This window comes from Botryllus schlosseri, chromosome 3 (genome assembly GCF_051294905.1).
Source record: "Botryllus schlosseri isolate E-star chromosome 3, Bs_hap1, whole genome shotgun sequence".
NCBI classification, from domain to species: domain Eukaryota; kingdom Metazoa; phylum Chordata; class Ascidiacea; order Stolidobranchia; family Styelidae; genus Botryllus; species Botryllus schlosseri.
The window spans coordinates 1,899,654-1,916,937 of NC_137238.1; the positions used below are offsets into that span (position 1 = coordinate 1,899,654).

At 39.4% G+C, this 17,284-nt stretch overlaps 1 long non-coding RNA gene across 1 annotated transcript; it reads right to left on the reverse strand.

Annotated features, from left to right (window-relative positions):
• Window positions 1-1,251: 1,251 nt before the first annotated feature.
• LOC145435506 (uncharacterized) lies at window positions 1,252-3,633 on the reverse strand. The gene is made up of 3 exons (XR_013913864.1): window positions 3,427-3,633; window positions 2,770-2,865; window positions 1,252-2,415 (listed from the first exon to the last, which is right to left on the reverse strand). It is a non-coding gene; the product is annotated as an uncharacterized LOC145435506 (long non-coding RNA).
• Window positions 3,634-17,284: the final 13,651 nt, after the last annotated feature.

The window sequence follows — 17,284 nt, forward strand, 5'->3', positions numbered from 1 at the left end:
TTTCGTTTCGTAGTTCTACTATCAATAGAAAAATAGTGTTGAAAATGTCCACTTGCATTTGAATCGAAAGTGTGTCCGTTACTTTTTATTGCACTTTGACTTTGACCTATGACCTATTTGATCACATTGTTACATGGAACATGTTATTGATCATACGACTATATTCAAATGGAAATGTGTAACAGAAAAAGAAACTATATTCAGCCTATACAAGATTTAATTAGCTAGCAGATAAATCTAAATTATTGACAGGAATCCGCATATGTGTCGAATTGAGCATTTCGAAATCGTAGCTATATTCTGTTGTCATCCGAATTTGACCGACAATAACGAAAATGTTTGAATACGGCAGGTAACTAGAAAACTAGTTGCTAATCATCAAGCGAATACTACAATCAGAGAAGATAGCTAGCGGTTTCAATGGCAGAAGGAGGTCACGACCCACGTGGTCAGAATATCAACCCATCATCCGAAGGTACTATCGTAGGTGAGACCTTATTTTCACAATTTACCCGTTGTAGGAAACATAATTAGTATACCAATTGCCAATGCCGCCTCGCAAGAGCTTATTTTATATATTTCAATTTATAATGTACTAAATTGATCAAATGATACCGTCGTGGGCAATGTTCCGTCTAATTTTTCACGAGCCTGCGCGCACTCACCAACTCATTATGCAGTCCCCTGGAGAACAGTGTGTAACGACTAAATAAAACGATCACCAATGTGAATTTTTCGTGCGCAGCATAGATGTTCTGTGCGCAGAGACCGTGTCAGTTTTCTGTGACCGTTTTCCGTGCTTAGAAGGAACATTCATGGTGGGTATCTCAGTTATCGTAGCAAGTGCCAAAGTCGCCTACTTATTCATATGTTTCTCATAACCTTGCAATTTCTCACTTCACGATTCGAAATCAATTGTATTCATCTTTACCCTGCACATCTTATTCAATAACTTTACTATCTACCTATTCGAACATTGGCCTTTCACCAAATCTACATACCTATCATATTGTTTGTTTAATTTTATGCCATCCTTCGTTTACCAATGATGTATCTTGGCTGCGTACATATAATGTAGCCTACATATACACTGTAAATTCTGAAGTGTTGCTCAACCCGGAAAATTGAACACGAAACGTGATCCAAAAATTGAACGCCTAGAAGTGTTGCGAAGTGTTCAAATTTAAGGTGTTTACCTGAAAAGTGTTCAGTCTCAAAGTGGCTGGTTGACTAGTCACCGGAACGCAGGGCTCAAAGTAAAATCAGATTTTATTGATTCATGAATAAATGACGCTTATAATACCCAACCTGGGTGATTAAATACGTGCAAACATTGAAATTTCCAATAGCTGCTGTGACAGGGTTTCATAAATTCAGATCAGCAGTTGAAACCGTTCCCGGAAGAGTCGATGACATGACGAACATCACAAATGATTAAGAGCAAACTTACTACAAATATCATGCAAATCGCTCTCAATGATGAAAATGAATGCATAGGGAATTAGGGATAGTGATAACAAAATATCATTTAGTATCCTGAACTTTCTTGACAAGGGCATGGAATCAAATTCATTGGTTACGTCCGTTAGCGGAAAACATGATCAACACAAATCATTACAACTTATTTAAAACTGACCAAATTACGGCTTGTAAATTTCTAATTTATTGTAAACAAACAAACAATGAATGTATCAGTATCACTACCACTACCACGATAAACAACCATAAGTATTTTTTCACTCTTAATGAAATTGGGCCTGCTGAAAATATCCTAGGGCTTGCATTAGAAGTATTTATATCAGCTTAATGCCAATCACTTTTGTTTAAATAACAAAGAAATCGTTTCTTTGAGTCCATACAAATTTTGCAGATTTACAGAAAAGATTTTGTTGTTATTTACCAGTCTGCTGCAAAATATGAAATATGGAAGTCATTAGGGCAGTGGTTCTTAAAAAATTTTGGACACGCTCCCATATGATAGCAAAACATTTCACACACTCCTTGTTGTCGTATAATAAAATCTAAAAAAGCAAACAGAACGCTAGAAATCCCAACGGATAGTTGGATGGCAGTGACGGTAATGGTTGTTGATGAGAGAATATTCAAATATTAAATTCTGACCATACACAGAGAAATAACTACAAGCTGCCATGCATGCATGTGCGAAAAAGATTTTAGTTTACAGCGGCTTCACGTCGCTTCAAATGCTTTCTCCTGTTTGAGAACCACTCATTTAGGGTATGACAATCCAATGCGTAGCAGCTCAAAACGTCAAGAATGTTTCTGAATACTCCATTTTCACTGAAGCAGTTTTATATTCTTGCCATCAGCTGCATTCCAGGCTCGGTCAATCTCTGATTCGTGGCGTGCCATGGCGTTTGTTTCTTTTCTACTGGTCGACTCCAAGTTGTGCTCCTTGAAAATGTGAATAAATTCCAAAGTTTTGAATATGTCAATGAAAATTCTAAATTTTATGCAGAAATAAATATAAAGATTTCACACACGCAGGTTACACAAGCTTAGGATAGGCGCTCGGATACATGTAAAATCCTATCACTGAGAAGGACTAAAATTAGCATAACGACTAATAAAAACATCTTGAATCAGGTCTGCGTTTTTTTCAATTCGGCCATTTTGACATTTACATTGACATTCAAACGCACAGGCAACAGTGAGAATGCAGAACTGTAACTCAAAATGACAGTTATAGCAGAACGTCGCAGGTCTATGTAAATTTGTATGGTCCACAAAAAAGAAAGATTACGGTACCTGTTTCAATAAGACATGCGCTTGGGTCTTGGATTATATTCGTTTGTCTCTCAATTTGGCTTTGAGATGACACTTGACTTCATCAACCTCGTTTCGCTGAAAATGTAATTGATTGCAAACAAGATCCGACAATAAATGTAGTAGAATTGTTGTCCCTATGGGTTCGGTTTTCCATTATTATAATTGACATAGGGTAGGCTTTACGTATAACTTTGATTCCAAGATTTTATAGGTGCTTCGAATTGAGACGAGAAAATATACCAGACAAAAGACACATTGATTGTCTTTAGTACAAAAACTTTGTGACATCTTATCGATGGTGTTGAATACTTTTCCTTCATTGCGGTAATTGTAACTGTTCTCAATCTTTCAAAATCCTTCATTCCTAATTAAATTTAACTAACAAAATTAATTGGAACTAGCACGACATGGGAAATGATCTCCATTTGATGTTCCAAGTATAGTTCAGTAAGCGGTAGTTTAAATACATGATACACCAACTCTTCACATTCAACAACACCTCTGTTCAATGTACACAGATCAAGCCTCTCTTCAGCTCATATAGCATATATAGATAGTTTTTGAGAAAATTGGGACTGCAAAAACCAGCACATTACATAATCAATGGTGATATATGAAATGAATAAATAGACTTACATAATCACATGTTTCCATGGGTTCTTGAGGCAAAAGTATGTATCACAAAAGATGACTGCACCGGTACAAAATCCGTTCAGATGACTGCTCAAGTCACTATCAACATTGTCTGTTAGCAGAGGCACGGTGGAACCAGGGTTCTTTTCGAAGAGTCGACATCAGTTGGATGAATTTGAGGATCAATCTAAGACTGTTGAAAAGAAAATACTTGTTTTAAAAATTTGCAATACAAGGAAACTATTCAATATTCGAACAGCTTCTTCGAGGTACAAAACTTCAATATAAAATTGAATAGTATATAATATAATAATACATAGTATAATCGTCAGCAACTAGTGGAAAACTCGAAAGAACGTTGTACATCAACAATATTATCACAAAATATGACATTACCAGCATTCAGTATTTACTTACGCAGATATCAGACTGGATGTATTGTATGTGACAAAAGGGTGTCTTCCATAGAACAATTAATTATTGTAATGGAAAGTTGCATGTGACCTTAACACCAATTTTACTCCAGCCCGAGTACCATACTTTCCTGGATTGTTAATCCTTTTAGTGAAATTTTATCAGCAAACATTCATAAAAATAACCGAATGCAGCTGAATCAAATTCATTATCTAAGGATATACCAGTTTACTTACGAAACATGGCGATGCTCAGCAGTATTTCAAACAACAAATCTATTTCAAAAAAGTGCCATTTGCAATACATACTACCTGCAGTTTAGGGCATTTTTCATGTTCTTTCCATCAGCCGCAACCCAGGCTTGATGAGTCCCTGATTCGTGGCATGCCATGGCGGCTCTTTTTCTGTACTGGTCAAATCCAATTGCTGCTCCTAGAAAATACAATAAATAATAAAGGAAAATTGTAAATTTTATGCACAACTAAATATAAATATTTCACACAGGTAATAGCTTACAGAAGCGCAGGAGAGGTGCTCAACCCCCCAGGTTGAGAACCAATGACCTAGTCCATTATAGTTCAGTAAGCAATAGTTAAAGTACAAGTTACACGAGCTCATTACTTTCAACTACATCCCTGTTCAGTGTTCAGAGTATACAGTTCACTGTACACTGTACAGTGTACACAGATGAAGCCTTTTTCAGCTCATATTGAATAGTCCGTAAGCTACTCTGCGAGATAGTTTGTGAGAAAAGTAGGACTGCAAAAACCAGCAAATTACATAATCAATGGTGATATACAAATTGAATAAATAGGCTTACATAATCACATGTATCCATGGGTTCTTGAGAAGGTCTGCATCGCATAAGATGACTGTGCTGGCACAAAACCCGTTACGAACGACTCCTCACGTCACTGTCAACATTGTCTGATAGCGCAGGCACGGTAGACCCAGGGGGCTCTTTTTAAAGAGTAGACATCAGTTGGACAAATTTGAGGATCAATCCAAGACTATTGAAAAGAAAATATTTGTTGCGAAAATTCGCAATACAAATGAACTGCTCAGTAATCACGCAGATATCATACTGGATACAGTTGTTATTTTCTGCAATAAGTTGTGCATGACTGAACGTTGTCTTTCATAGAATAATTAGGTAATGGAATGGAAAGTTGCACATGACGTTACCACCAATTTACTTTGGCACAGGTAGTATACTTCCTGGATTGTTAACAATTTTAGTGAAATTTTATCAGCAGACACTCATAAAAATCTTCATCACAAAGATAACCGAATGCAACAGAATCAAATTCATTCTCTACGGATATTCCAGTTCACTTACAAATCACCGTGATGCTTACCAGGATTCCATACAGCAAATGCATTTCAAAAAGGTACCAATTGCAATACATACTACCTGCGACATAGAGTTTAGTTCAGTTACCATATCATAATATAAACTCAGAAAAGTCAAATTTGCGGATTGGGCGAAACCAATACTACCCCTTTTGATCCATGGTTTGTTGAAAAGATGGTTTGTTTTGCTGTGCTATTATTAGGGCGATTTTTTTGGCTTAAAAAGGGAAATTTGACTAAAAAATCCAAATTCACACATATTTTGATGATGAAAAACTTAATTTTGACCCCATGTACTTAAAGGGGCACTGCACTCAAAAAATGATGTGGTCTCAAATTGAAGGGCAAAACGAAAAAATAATTTTGGCCGCAGCCGTTTTCTTCAGAACGCCACCGTAATGGAGCTGCAATTTATTGAAATTTCCAGAGTTGCATCCGGCTGCAGCTGTCGCGGCTCCGGGTCATTTCTTAACCCGTTACATGGCACGATGCCTTCATCGTCGCACTTGCTCGGCGCGATTAGGCAGTCACGCAGAGGACGAACTTTAGATAGTTGCCAGCCAATGCTACGAAGGAAATATGTCTTACACGCCAAGGTGGTGTAGATACGCCGTTCCACGGAGGATGTTTACTCAGTTCAGTCAGGAGATTTTTCTCTTAATCGGGGCTAGGGTATTCTATTTCTTGAGGGCAGGAATAGATCATGTCCTATTCTTATGTTATGTATAAAACATTACCATCACCAATCACTCAATCAGTGTGCCCTCTGAACATTTCAAAATTCAGAGCGGTCATAATTGGTTTCGCATTCAGGTTGGAGAATCATAAGATGAGGGTTTGAGGGTATCGTAAAATTATGGCTTGGGGATTAGTAAGATTACAATACAATGAATATGTTTTAGGGTCAGCTGCGGAGTTGTGGGTTCAGGTTAGGTTTGCGTACCGTTGGATTTTGGTTAAGGATGATGAATTTTCCTAGAGTACCCGAACCCTACACCAATTTAGAATGTCATGAATTTTGTCATGTTCATGGGGAACCCTGACTGGTGGTATTCGTGTTGTGGATAAGAAATGACTGAAGTTATCCCGAAAATCGACTACAGCATAAAGTGCTTTTCAACCTGTGTGACGGTTCGTACTTGTGCGAATGAAAAGATTTTCAAACAAATAGTCAACCAATGTTAAGCGTGAAAGAAAAACTGTATTTCCGGAGTTGAGCCAGAAAGTTGGCTTTTTTTCAGTCGACCGACAACGGAGTCTGATTTACCATTTTCCAGGATTCTACATGATCCACTATTCTATTTCTAAAAATTTTGAATAAGTGTCCTCCTGTCCCGAATCCAAAATATGATAATGATTACCAGTAAACTCGGCCCTCGGTGAATTCGGCCTCACGAACTCGGCCTTCAGTGAACTCGGCCCTCGGGAAATTTTGTTATTACAGCGAATCATTGAACTAATAATACTATTATCAAGTGATTGCTGAAAATATTAATAAACCTGAGGGAAGAGTTTGTGTCGCCGAATTCACCGAGGGCCGAGTTCACCGGCAACCATGATAACCCTACATTGTAGGTAATAGTGGGCGATGCCAGTGTTGATTTGAATGCAAAGTATTGGAATTTCGGCACACATTCATATAGCGATGACATAACACGTCGATTTAGTGGAAAAGTGATATATTGTTCATTGGTTCGCCCTTCAAGCTTCGAAAGAAATCACTGCACGATACCCCCAGAAAAAGCAACGAATACCTTGAGAACAGCGGAAGTGCGATATCTGTGATTTTTCTACTGCAGTGATTTTAGTATTTGATTAATCAACAATACGATACGCTGAATGTGAAATAATGACGCTCTGTACCTATAGGAAGCCCTACAAATACAAAAGTGATATTTGATTAATCAACAATACGATACGCTGAATGTGAAATAATGACGCTCTGTACCTACAGGAAGCCCTACAAATACAAAAGTGATAAGCTTTTCATTTTCTTTTTGTGTAATAAATTCTAGCTGGCTGGTGCGCATTAAATTGTCAAAAAAAGTGCGAATGGAGCTCAAAAAGGTTGAAAAGCACTGGTCTACGATATTGTCTTGCTCTACCCAGAGTCTTCGTAATAGTATATAGAATATACATTGACATTATTAAAAGCTGCAATGACATCGACAAGTTGTGCCGTTACATCGTGTGAAGTCAAATGGAATGACGCATCGCATACTCTTCATAAAATTCCTTCTGAAATTGCACTAAGACGACAGTGCCATATCCGTCAATAAATCACCAGTTTGCTGTGTGGTATGTCTGCAAAGGTGACTGAATACTGATATTATTTGAATCTTCTTTTGCCTGACTAACCATTTCTCAGGACTGAAAAAAAGTTGGTGTCTCTGGGAGAGAAGAAAGGTATGGAAGACTTGCTACTATGGACAAGGAGCATCACCAAACACTTTTGGTGGTGCTGTCAGCATTGAGGTCAAGATAGCAGTGTAAGTCTACATATCAACTATGTCTGACATCACATATTAGTAACTTTTTATATACCAATATGCAATTGCAGTTGCAGGTGCTAAAAAGAAGATGGATATCTCTTCTGCATCACATCACTGGCGAACATGAGCGGACACTTGACGGGGAGACATATTCCTGCAGCCATGGCACTTTGACTGGGGATCAGTGCCTAAGAACTAGATGGTTGCAATGTGGATCTCCCAGTGGATCTGCCCCGTTGTAATACCCTACCCTGGCTATATAGTCCTCGGTTGTTTCTTTTATTACTATATTGAATTTTTAATAAATACCGAGTAAGCCATTGGTGGAATATAAGAATGCAAACAGTTCCTGTTCGCTGTACTGATTTCGACTTATATAGCAGAATCACAGTTCGTTAGAAAGCCTTCTGCCAGGACCATGTGGTTGATTGTTATTATTCCAGTTTTTTCTGTTCACAGTTCGAGCACCATTCATTGTCAAGTGTCTGAAGTTGACTCTGGTTTTCTGACGATTTCTTTGACCAATACAGTGAGATTGATAAATTGCATTCAAGAAACACAGGTGCAATACTTGAGTTTGTGCTTCTAGAGTTGCAACAAGACCGGCGAATTCCTCCTCTGAATATTGTGGCTCAAATTGACACGGCAGGCTCTCACCAAATATTGTGATATCATCGAAATCTTCATCAGAAGTTCATTCATCAACAAGATCTTCTTCCATACCATTAATTTTAACAAATTTTACGTTATCTACGTGTCAAAGGAATTGCATGAATGAACTGATGGAGACAGAAGATTCGTTAGTGAAACTGAGAACAACAATGTTACGATAAACATTTCCACAACAATATTGGAACTTTGATGAGAATGAAACAATGATATTTTCGTGTTGACCATCGATACATCTGTGTCTTGTACAAGTAAACTGGACCGTATCAAGGCATGATTCCTTCACAACATCGACTGACAACTATCTAAAGTTCGTCCTTTGTGTGACTGCCTAATCCCGCCGAGCAAGTGCGACGATGAAGTCATCGTGCCATGTAACGGGTTAAGGAATGACCCGGAGCCGCGACAGCTGCAGCCGGATGCAACTCTGGAAATTTCAATAAATTGCAGCTCCATTACGGTGGCGTTCTGAAGAAAACGGCTGCGGCCAAAATTATTTTTTCGTTTTGCCCTTCAATTTGAGACCACATCATTTTTTGAGTGCAGTGCCCCTTTAAATTAGGTGTTTCTCACATAATGCTAGAATTGTATTACCGGTACTTATCTTCATTTCTGGATGGAGCTGTCTGTTCTTCCGAAGTAGTTTGACCTGAAAAAATCTTATAGCATGAAAACTGACAAATTTTTACATGAAAAAACCTTATTTTATCGAAATCTGGACCCGTGGAGAATTCTAGTATTAGTTACATCTCGTATTATGGTAGAAATAATTAAAACTTTGGTGTAGTACAACGAAAGATACTTTCCTACATTTTCGGGTAGAAAGTGTCTGTCCTAACTAAGTAGCTTGGCAAGAATGAAGAAAGAACGTTCACCAGCGGCAGTTGTTGGCCGGCTACACTGAAGTTGTGAGTACACTGCCCTCTCTCTCATTATGACAAGGTTGTCTACATCACAATTTTTCATCATACGGTTTCTAATGGAAGAACCAATGCTCACGCAGTGTTGCTTTAGTTAGAATAGTGGAGTAGGCTACGTTGAGCATTTGTTTCATTTGACAGTCTATTATTCACAATTAGCAGACGATGGTCCGTCTACAACGGTAGGACTATAAAGTAGGCTGCAAGATGTAAATTATAAAATGATAAGTTCACCGACAGTGCAATCATCTATGATACAAATGAAATGCAAGTTTGCCAAAAACATTTTGATTTTGTAAACAATTTCGGCAATTTTTGACCTGACGGTACAATTTTGACAAAATTTTGACCTATGTTGACATGTCACAAAATCGCTTCAGTAAGCAGTACAGTGTAAAATGTGTACAGTTGAAAAACAATCAAAACCGTTGCATGACTGTCATACCGGTATTCAATTGCTGATATTGCAGTACTTGTCCACAATGGACCACAATATCGCCTACATAGAGTTATTTCAGTGTGGATGGAGAGAACATCCCTTTATCTATATATCAAAAAAGTTGGTTCGATAGCAGCTTCCCATCAGTACCTTGTACCTGGTCGCAGCCTGGTAAAATAATCAGATTCGAAGCTCGATCGTCCAGCAATAAGATCAGACGAATTATATACTACAAAACATCTAAAGAACATTCATATGAATAAGGGATATCAGTAGCCTACTAAAACATCTAAAACAAGCGACTTTACTGTGCACAATGGCAAAACGACTTCATTTTATGACTATTCTCACATTACATATATTCAATAACATTTACCGCATTTCCATACCTTACAGTACATGGACGTTATGATCCTTTACGCCACCAGGTAGCAGGAACTGCTTTAATATATCCATTCTGCCAAGTCTTTTAGTGTACCCTACTCTCTGCTTGAAGCCTGACGAACCACCAATTCAAATTCGAAACTGAAATCGAGCGCGCTCTACCGTAACGAAGGTGGCGACCCCTCTGCGTCACAGGGAAATATGTATATTTTATTGTAATATTACCCTTAAACTTGATGGTTTGGTCAGTTGAATAACATTATTATACATATACCATGATTTTATGTGATCTCCAATCCCACCGATACTTTATGAATGTGAAATTGACGATAAATTACAAAGTATAAATTTTCTTGAAAATAAGCCGCAGTGGCGAAGTGTTACATATAAACGGAGAAATACGCAGAAGCGTTGCGACGATAATGGCCCAGTGCGTTTATATGCCCAAAAAGTGTGTCTGTACGCAGAAAAAAGTGTTATGAAGTGTTCAATACGACCTTGCGGATTTACAGTGATACGTAATTATGTACACATGACAATCCCAGCTGGTGATTGAAATAAAAACTTTGCCGTGACTGGCCGTCACACGCTCGTTTTTGAAATTTGCTACTAGATTTTTGTGGCGTGAAGAAGAAATATATTTATGTGCGCAGAAAAGTGGTTGCGACGATATGACTTAATCATGAAAATGTGTCGATATTTGTATTACGCAAATTGGTTTGATATTATAATAACACCTGTCTCACTTCCACTTCTCTGGAAAGTTGTTACTTGCGCGGGTGAAACTAGGGCAGGTTATAGAGCGAGAGAAACAGCGGCAATGCCGCACCGAATATTTGTGATTACACGAGTTAATTAAAAATACATTCAATAGCTGTATTCGCTATTTTGAAGAAAAAAACGTATTGTATTCCAAGTATCGCTAAACGCTGTCGGGGACCGTTGGTGTACTTTAGTATAATGTTACGCAACTGGGAACACATGAAGTATCGACCAACATGCGACTGGGTAAAATGCGTTGTTAAAAATTCGGTGATGATGAAACCTTGGCCCAATGCTACCCGAAATCTTCGATATAGATACTTACCGTCGTCGAAATCGCCGGCACCAAACCATCCCGAAAGATCGATAAATTGTTGAAATCACGCATAATTCCGATTGCTCGAGAAATTGAAATCATAAATCGTTCTTAGTATTGATTTGCGTAATATTGGTTATTGCGCATTTTCTATACGGCCCTACTTTCCATATATGAACGTAAAACATAGTACGCTAACGTTGAAAATATATCATTTCGATTTGCAAGGCATGGGTCGCGAGATGTCGATAAAAGTCAGAATTGAGTCGCAGTCTAAAAAGTGAAAGAACAACTGTTTCAGAATAACAGCGGATCATCTGCTGCAGCAGAACGTTTGAGTGAAAATAGAGCAACCAGAAGCAACTATGGAAAGCTGGCTGCTATGATAATATTCGGGTATTGTCGAATACCGGAACTAGCCTACATGTCGTTACCTGATCATAGTCGGGCGTGGTATCGAGAATGTGATCATGCGGTTGTGTAATTTGTAGTTATAAATGCCGAGATGTGCGAGCCATATACCGCATCGCATCGGAACGTATATTGGTGAATAATGCTGCTCTCATTGATAGTACATAGCACATCCTGACCCGCAGCGAAGATTCCGTATTACATATAACACGGGGTTTTAATTGTGGCAAACAATGACTCACGAGGAATGAATATGCTTTATGAACCCGTGTGACAAACAACGATAATCCACGGAACAAATAAACTGGCACTTGCTCGGTCAAAACGGCTTTTGCTTATAGAACTGAGGCAGTTTGCGTTCGATAGTTTCTTTGACCCTGTGGTCTGAATAGCCATTGGCAACTAAAATACATTTTGATGATGTCTTCCATTCCTCTAGTTTTAGCGTGGCTAAAAGCGGCTAAACGGATGTATCTTATTTTTGAGACGGAATAGTCTGTAGTCTATTTACGTTGGCGAAATAATATTGACATAAAGTCATATGATCTCTCGGTAAAACGTGGTGAAATGTTTATAGTACCCCTATCCAGGATCGTAGCAGCACTTGGTCAACCAACCCCAAAGGCCGGTCTTGGGCACCCATATAGTGTTTTCAACACAATTAACTTGGTTTTCAGGAAAGGACAATTGCGACTGAAGATATTAATATCGAAATTTTCGCCGATGTCCCGTGATATTAGGGTCCGAATGTCAGTCGGTGCACCGAAACTTTGCAGGTCCAGGAATCTTTCGGCCAGCGCCCAAATGTCCATGTGTGATAGTCCCGCCCCAGTAATTTCACACCTCTGGACTAAAGCCTCCTACCGGCCTCCAGGCATCATTCTCTCACAATTGCGAAAACATCTGTACTCATTTCTTTAACTCATGTTGCATGTTGTATTGCTAGCCTCCAATTATTTTGTCGGAGGGAATGGTTTACCCAAATTAACAGCAAGAATTCTCTAGAAAAGGAAACTCGCCCAGCGCCAAAAAAATTTACGTGCTGAAGAAATTTGGCTAATATTATTATTCTTCATGCTTCACCTATTTGGGACTTCGTAACCCCGTGGACCCCTGTTGTTTAAGAAACACCGTTCTGGATAATTCAAGATTCAAGTTTTCACCTTTTAGACAAGCAAGAAGCATTAAGTGCAGGAGAAAGCGGAAGAAAAGAACCGGTGAACGAGAGAGGTAGATTACTTTCATATAATTTACAGTATGACTTGCGCGTATGACGCGTTCAAGATTATATGCCCGTGGTATATAGTGCCGTACTGGCTGCCAGGTTTATTGATAGCCCCTGTCGGCGTAATTCCGTGATTGAGGTCAGTCGTCCGGCCACGTTCAGGCTATATCAGTTTCACTGCAACGAAAAAGCTCATTCATCTATCACTGTTATTTGCTTTTCAGATGGAAATCAAGTGTCATTGCCAATGTTCCCTCTAATTTTTCGCGAGTCTGCGCAAACATGCCAACTCACTGCGCAGGCCCCTGGACAATAGTGCGCAACCAGGCCCCCCATATCGTGATAAGTCGGACTTCAGGGAGGCTTCGCTTCCCAGACCCGCCTCAGGCTGTACGCTGTTTACCGCTACATCCCTGCTTCGTTCGGTATACGTTTATTGATTCACCTTTTCGCGCCTAAACGCGCGCGAGCGAGAAATTTTGATAATTTATGACTGAATCGGTCAATATGTTAGGGAATTGCGTATATATTGCTCTAAATTTTTATCCTCTCTCTGCTCACGTAATCTGATTTACCGGTATAGCTGAGGGAGGTGTGTTTAAAAAGGTAGGACCCCTCAATAATAATTTATCATCTCCCGGTGTATATACCCGTTGGCAGGAACGAAACAGCACTTCGTTAGCCCCTAAAAACCCCCACCCTCCCCCCAAAAAACTTGACTCTTGGGCTCCCATAGGGGGATAAACTGCCCCCACCCATTACATTGTTCGCTTTTGCCAAGAAATTATAGCTGTACTGTTCAGGGAGCCAGCGCGGAGCGAGAAAATTTTCGATAATTCATGATAAAATCGGTCAATAAGATCGGGAAAAGCATAATTTTTGCTATCAATTTCTTGTCCTCTCTGCTCACGTATAATCAAATTTACCGGTAGAGCTGAGTGAGGTGTCTTTAAAACTGCAGAGCACGTAAATAATAATTGAACAAATGAACATGTTCCAGCGGGCTGACCCGTTGGTATGACTTCGTTACATGATGTTATTTCGTGACCTCCTGTATGCTGTATCAAAAATATTGAATCGCCCAAACGTACTAAACTGAAAGATCACACGATTTCGGATTGGTATTTCTTTACTGACATATAATTTTTTCCTGCGGGATGGTATTCGTCTTGTGAGGTTCAGATTGCCAAGACAGGAATATTCGGCGCCAGTCATTTAGGCCTACATATGGACGATTAAACCTATACGTGTTTTCGGTCAGCATATGGCAGTCCTTTACGGCCAAGGTTTTCTCGCTGCCGATCGTTCTGGCGCACTTCTTGGTCTCGCATGTTACATGGCCTAAAACTTTATATGTCTTGGTGTATCGTGGCGCGGTAATGGCCAACGCCGATATGCCCATTTCTATAAACGTAGCGTATTTTTTCTTGGGGGAAGAGTATACCCAATAATCAATATATTTGGCGACTTAAAATCGCGCGCAGCACGAATTTTTTTTGTTTAAGTTGCTTCGAGCTCGACCCCTGCCCCCCCCCCCCCTTATTGCAAAAGTGTCCTCTTTTCAGATTTCCAAAATATGGTAATCCTAGGTATTACCTTATCGACAAAAGATTCCCGTTCAAACGAATTGAATAATATCAAAATTTTAGCTGCTGAGAAGCTGATGTGATTCAACACCTTACAGTGCACAGTTGCAGCGTTTCCCAATCAACGTTTGCAAGGGGATGGATTTTCAGCAATGTTGGTGCTTGTACTTCCATATTCTGCATATTATCCTATCTCACCATACGTGATCAGATTTGTCTGATGAAGTGATGACTTCGAAAATTCACGGCATGTAATTGTACAGTAAATCTTACGCAATGTTCATGCCACACGGAGAAGACTATTCGTTAGTTTCTCGCAAATTAACTTCGCGCTAGCCCATTGTTATTTAGTTAAATCATGTTATTTCGCCATTCCCAGAAAAGATTGTGCTAAACTGCAATGATATCAGTATCGCTCACGGGTACGAGACCAAACTAAAAGAAAAATCTCTTTCGTGAGGCGCACGTGATTGCAGATTATCATTTCTTCGCAGAGTGCAATATTCAACTTTACTGGCCGCACTTGTACCTCGGTTTCAGACTTCACCGATAACACTATTTGCTCCTGGCAATGTTCCCTCTAATTTTTCACGAGTCCGCTCGCTTGCGCGGTCCCTTGGAGAACAACAATTAAAAAAAGAAAAAAAAGTCATCCCTTCGGATTTTTTTGTGCGCAGCTAAGATTTTCTGTGCGCAGAGACCGGTTCAGCACTTCGCATTTGCGCACGTGCGCAGCTTAGAGGGAACATTGGTCATTGCCCCTTGACGAAGGTGCCAAATGCGAAACAACGCATGCCACTGTTAATGAATTGCAATGTTACCGTCCATTGTTCATTATATCAGACGTATGGCTTAATAAGTTCAGTTCGGAAATTTTATAAAGCAACTTTTGATATTTACCTAAGCATCGACTGGCTAGCTCTTCTCTCGCAGTCTATATTCTGTCCAAAATTAAAATGCTTTCATTAAAACATACACAAAATACGAACCACGGAACATGAATGGCCGCGCAATATATTAAAGTAATTTAGAACATCATAACTTGAAATTTACCCGTAATAAAATACTCATCTCAGTTTATTTGAACACATTCTTCAATGCATAGGCAGCAATGTTTATCAAGAGCTCCGAGCCGGAGTTATGTCTTTAAAAAAAAAAAAATTTATACCAAAAAATCTTTGAACGCAATTCCATGTATTCTAGGCTGATCGATCAAATCGCTTCGCTACATTTGTTTGACTATCGCCATGTAAGGCTCAGATGCCATTTCGATATCTGAAATCTCACTGCCATGTCGTAATACTTTATATCAGTGGTTCCCAACCTTTTTCGACCCATCGCCCCCTTTTCAAGGTGAACACCGATCATCGCCCCCCAAATTTTGTGTACCGAAAATTGGCCATACAAACTGTAATCAACGGCGGGTTGACTGAAAAAAAAGGTCAAACTTTCGAATCGATGGCCACAATGACACACTTTTGTAACTAAATTTACGTGGGTTGACTGAAAAAAAAAGGTCATCCGTTTTGACGCGTCATCGCCCCCTTCGCTATTTTCGCCCCCTGTCGCCCCCTTCGTCATTTTCGCCCCCTAGACCGCCAAATCGCCCCCTGGGGGGCGATATCGCCCACGTTGGGAACCACTGCTTTATATCTTACTGACGACTTTAATTTCATCATTTTATTTACTTATGATTTGATGATTCTTCACGACGAAGGCAATCGAATAGTTTTCACGAGTGTGCAGAAATATTTTGCAGTAAACCTTTTATTACGAGCAATTTGTTTTCAAAACCATGGTGTTATTATTAATATACAACATACAACAGTGGTGCTTATAGCCCGATTAGGGCTTTGTGCTCCACGACATCACATTTTTTATAACACAGTTCAATGTCATTTCTTCGCGCTCATTGCTCATGCGCTCGCAGTCTTTGCAGCTTCAAGGCTTTTATTCGGATCTTCCTTTACCGTCGACTTATAGCTCGACCCACTGTCGTATCTGGGCTTTTTAAGTCACCGCAATTGGAGTGAGGTCGGCGATGAGGAGCCCATATAACCTCCGACACATAGACGTTAGTCCGAACCGGGATTCGAACCACGACCATGGTGTCTACTAGCCTACTTAAAGCAGTGGGTTGCGGGTTCGAGTCCGACCGAGGTCGACTTCCGAATTCCTATTCCTAGGCGTTGGAGGTTTATCTATGCTTCTCCTAGTCTCCTCGTCAACTCATCCGCGTAAGCTGGGTAGCCCTATAACAAAAAGCCTAGAGGTTTGCCGTGCCATAAGACGGCAGTTACGGAATAAAAAAAATATCGGCCTGATGGTGTAAATGACTATAGTAGTCGACAAACGCCATGAACACCACAAACAACAACAACGCGTCAATGAATTCTTGCCCATTGCCATTTTATTCATATCTTTACGGGCCTGTTCAATCAACTGGTGCAGTAGAAAATCATCAGCTCAGTTATGACTAACAGCGCAGTGTCACCAAGAAAAAAATTAAAAAGATCAGAAATGATTTATATGGTTTCAATGTCTACAGGTGGTGAAAATAAAAACGCATCTGCTGAACGTAACATTTCAAGTGAGTATTTACTGATTTAACAAGCTGATAAAAATAACTTGATAGATCAGCAATGTTTTTCGGATAGACCTAAGCTTTACTCATCCATCGATTGAGCCATCAGCAAGTAGTTACGAACTGAATATAGGCCTCTGCGACCTCTCGCTCTCCCTTCACGTGTGTATGGCATCATAATTTCTATATGTATTGATGCTTGATGTACATTCACCACTCATAGTATTACCTATATGCATAATTGTTATTAATATTAAAGATTGGGGGGTTATTGGTGAAATATCTCTTTTTAATTCTATGATAAAA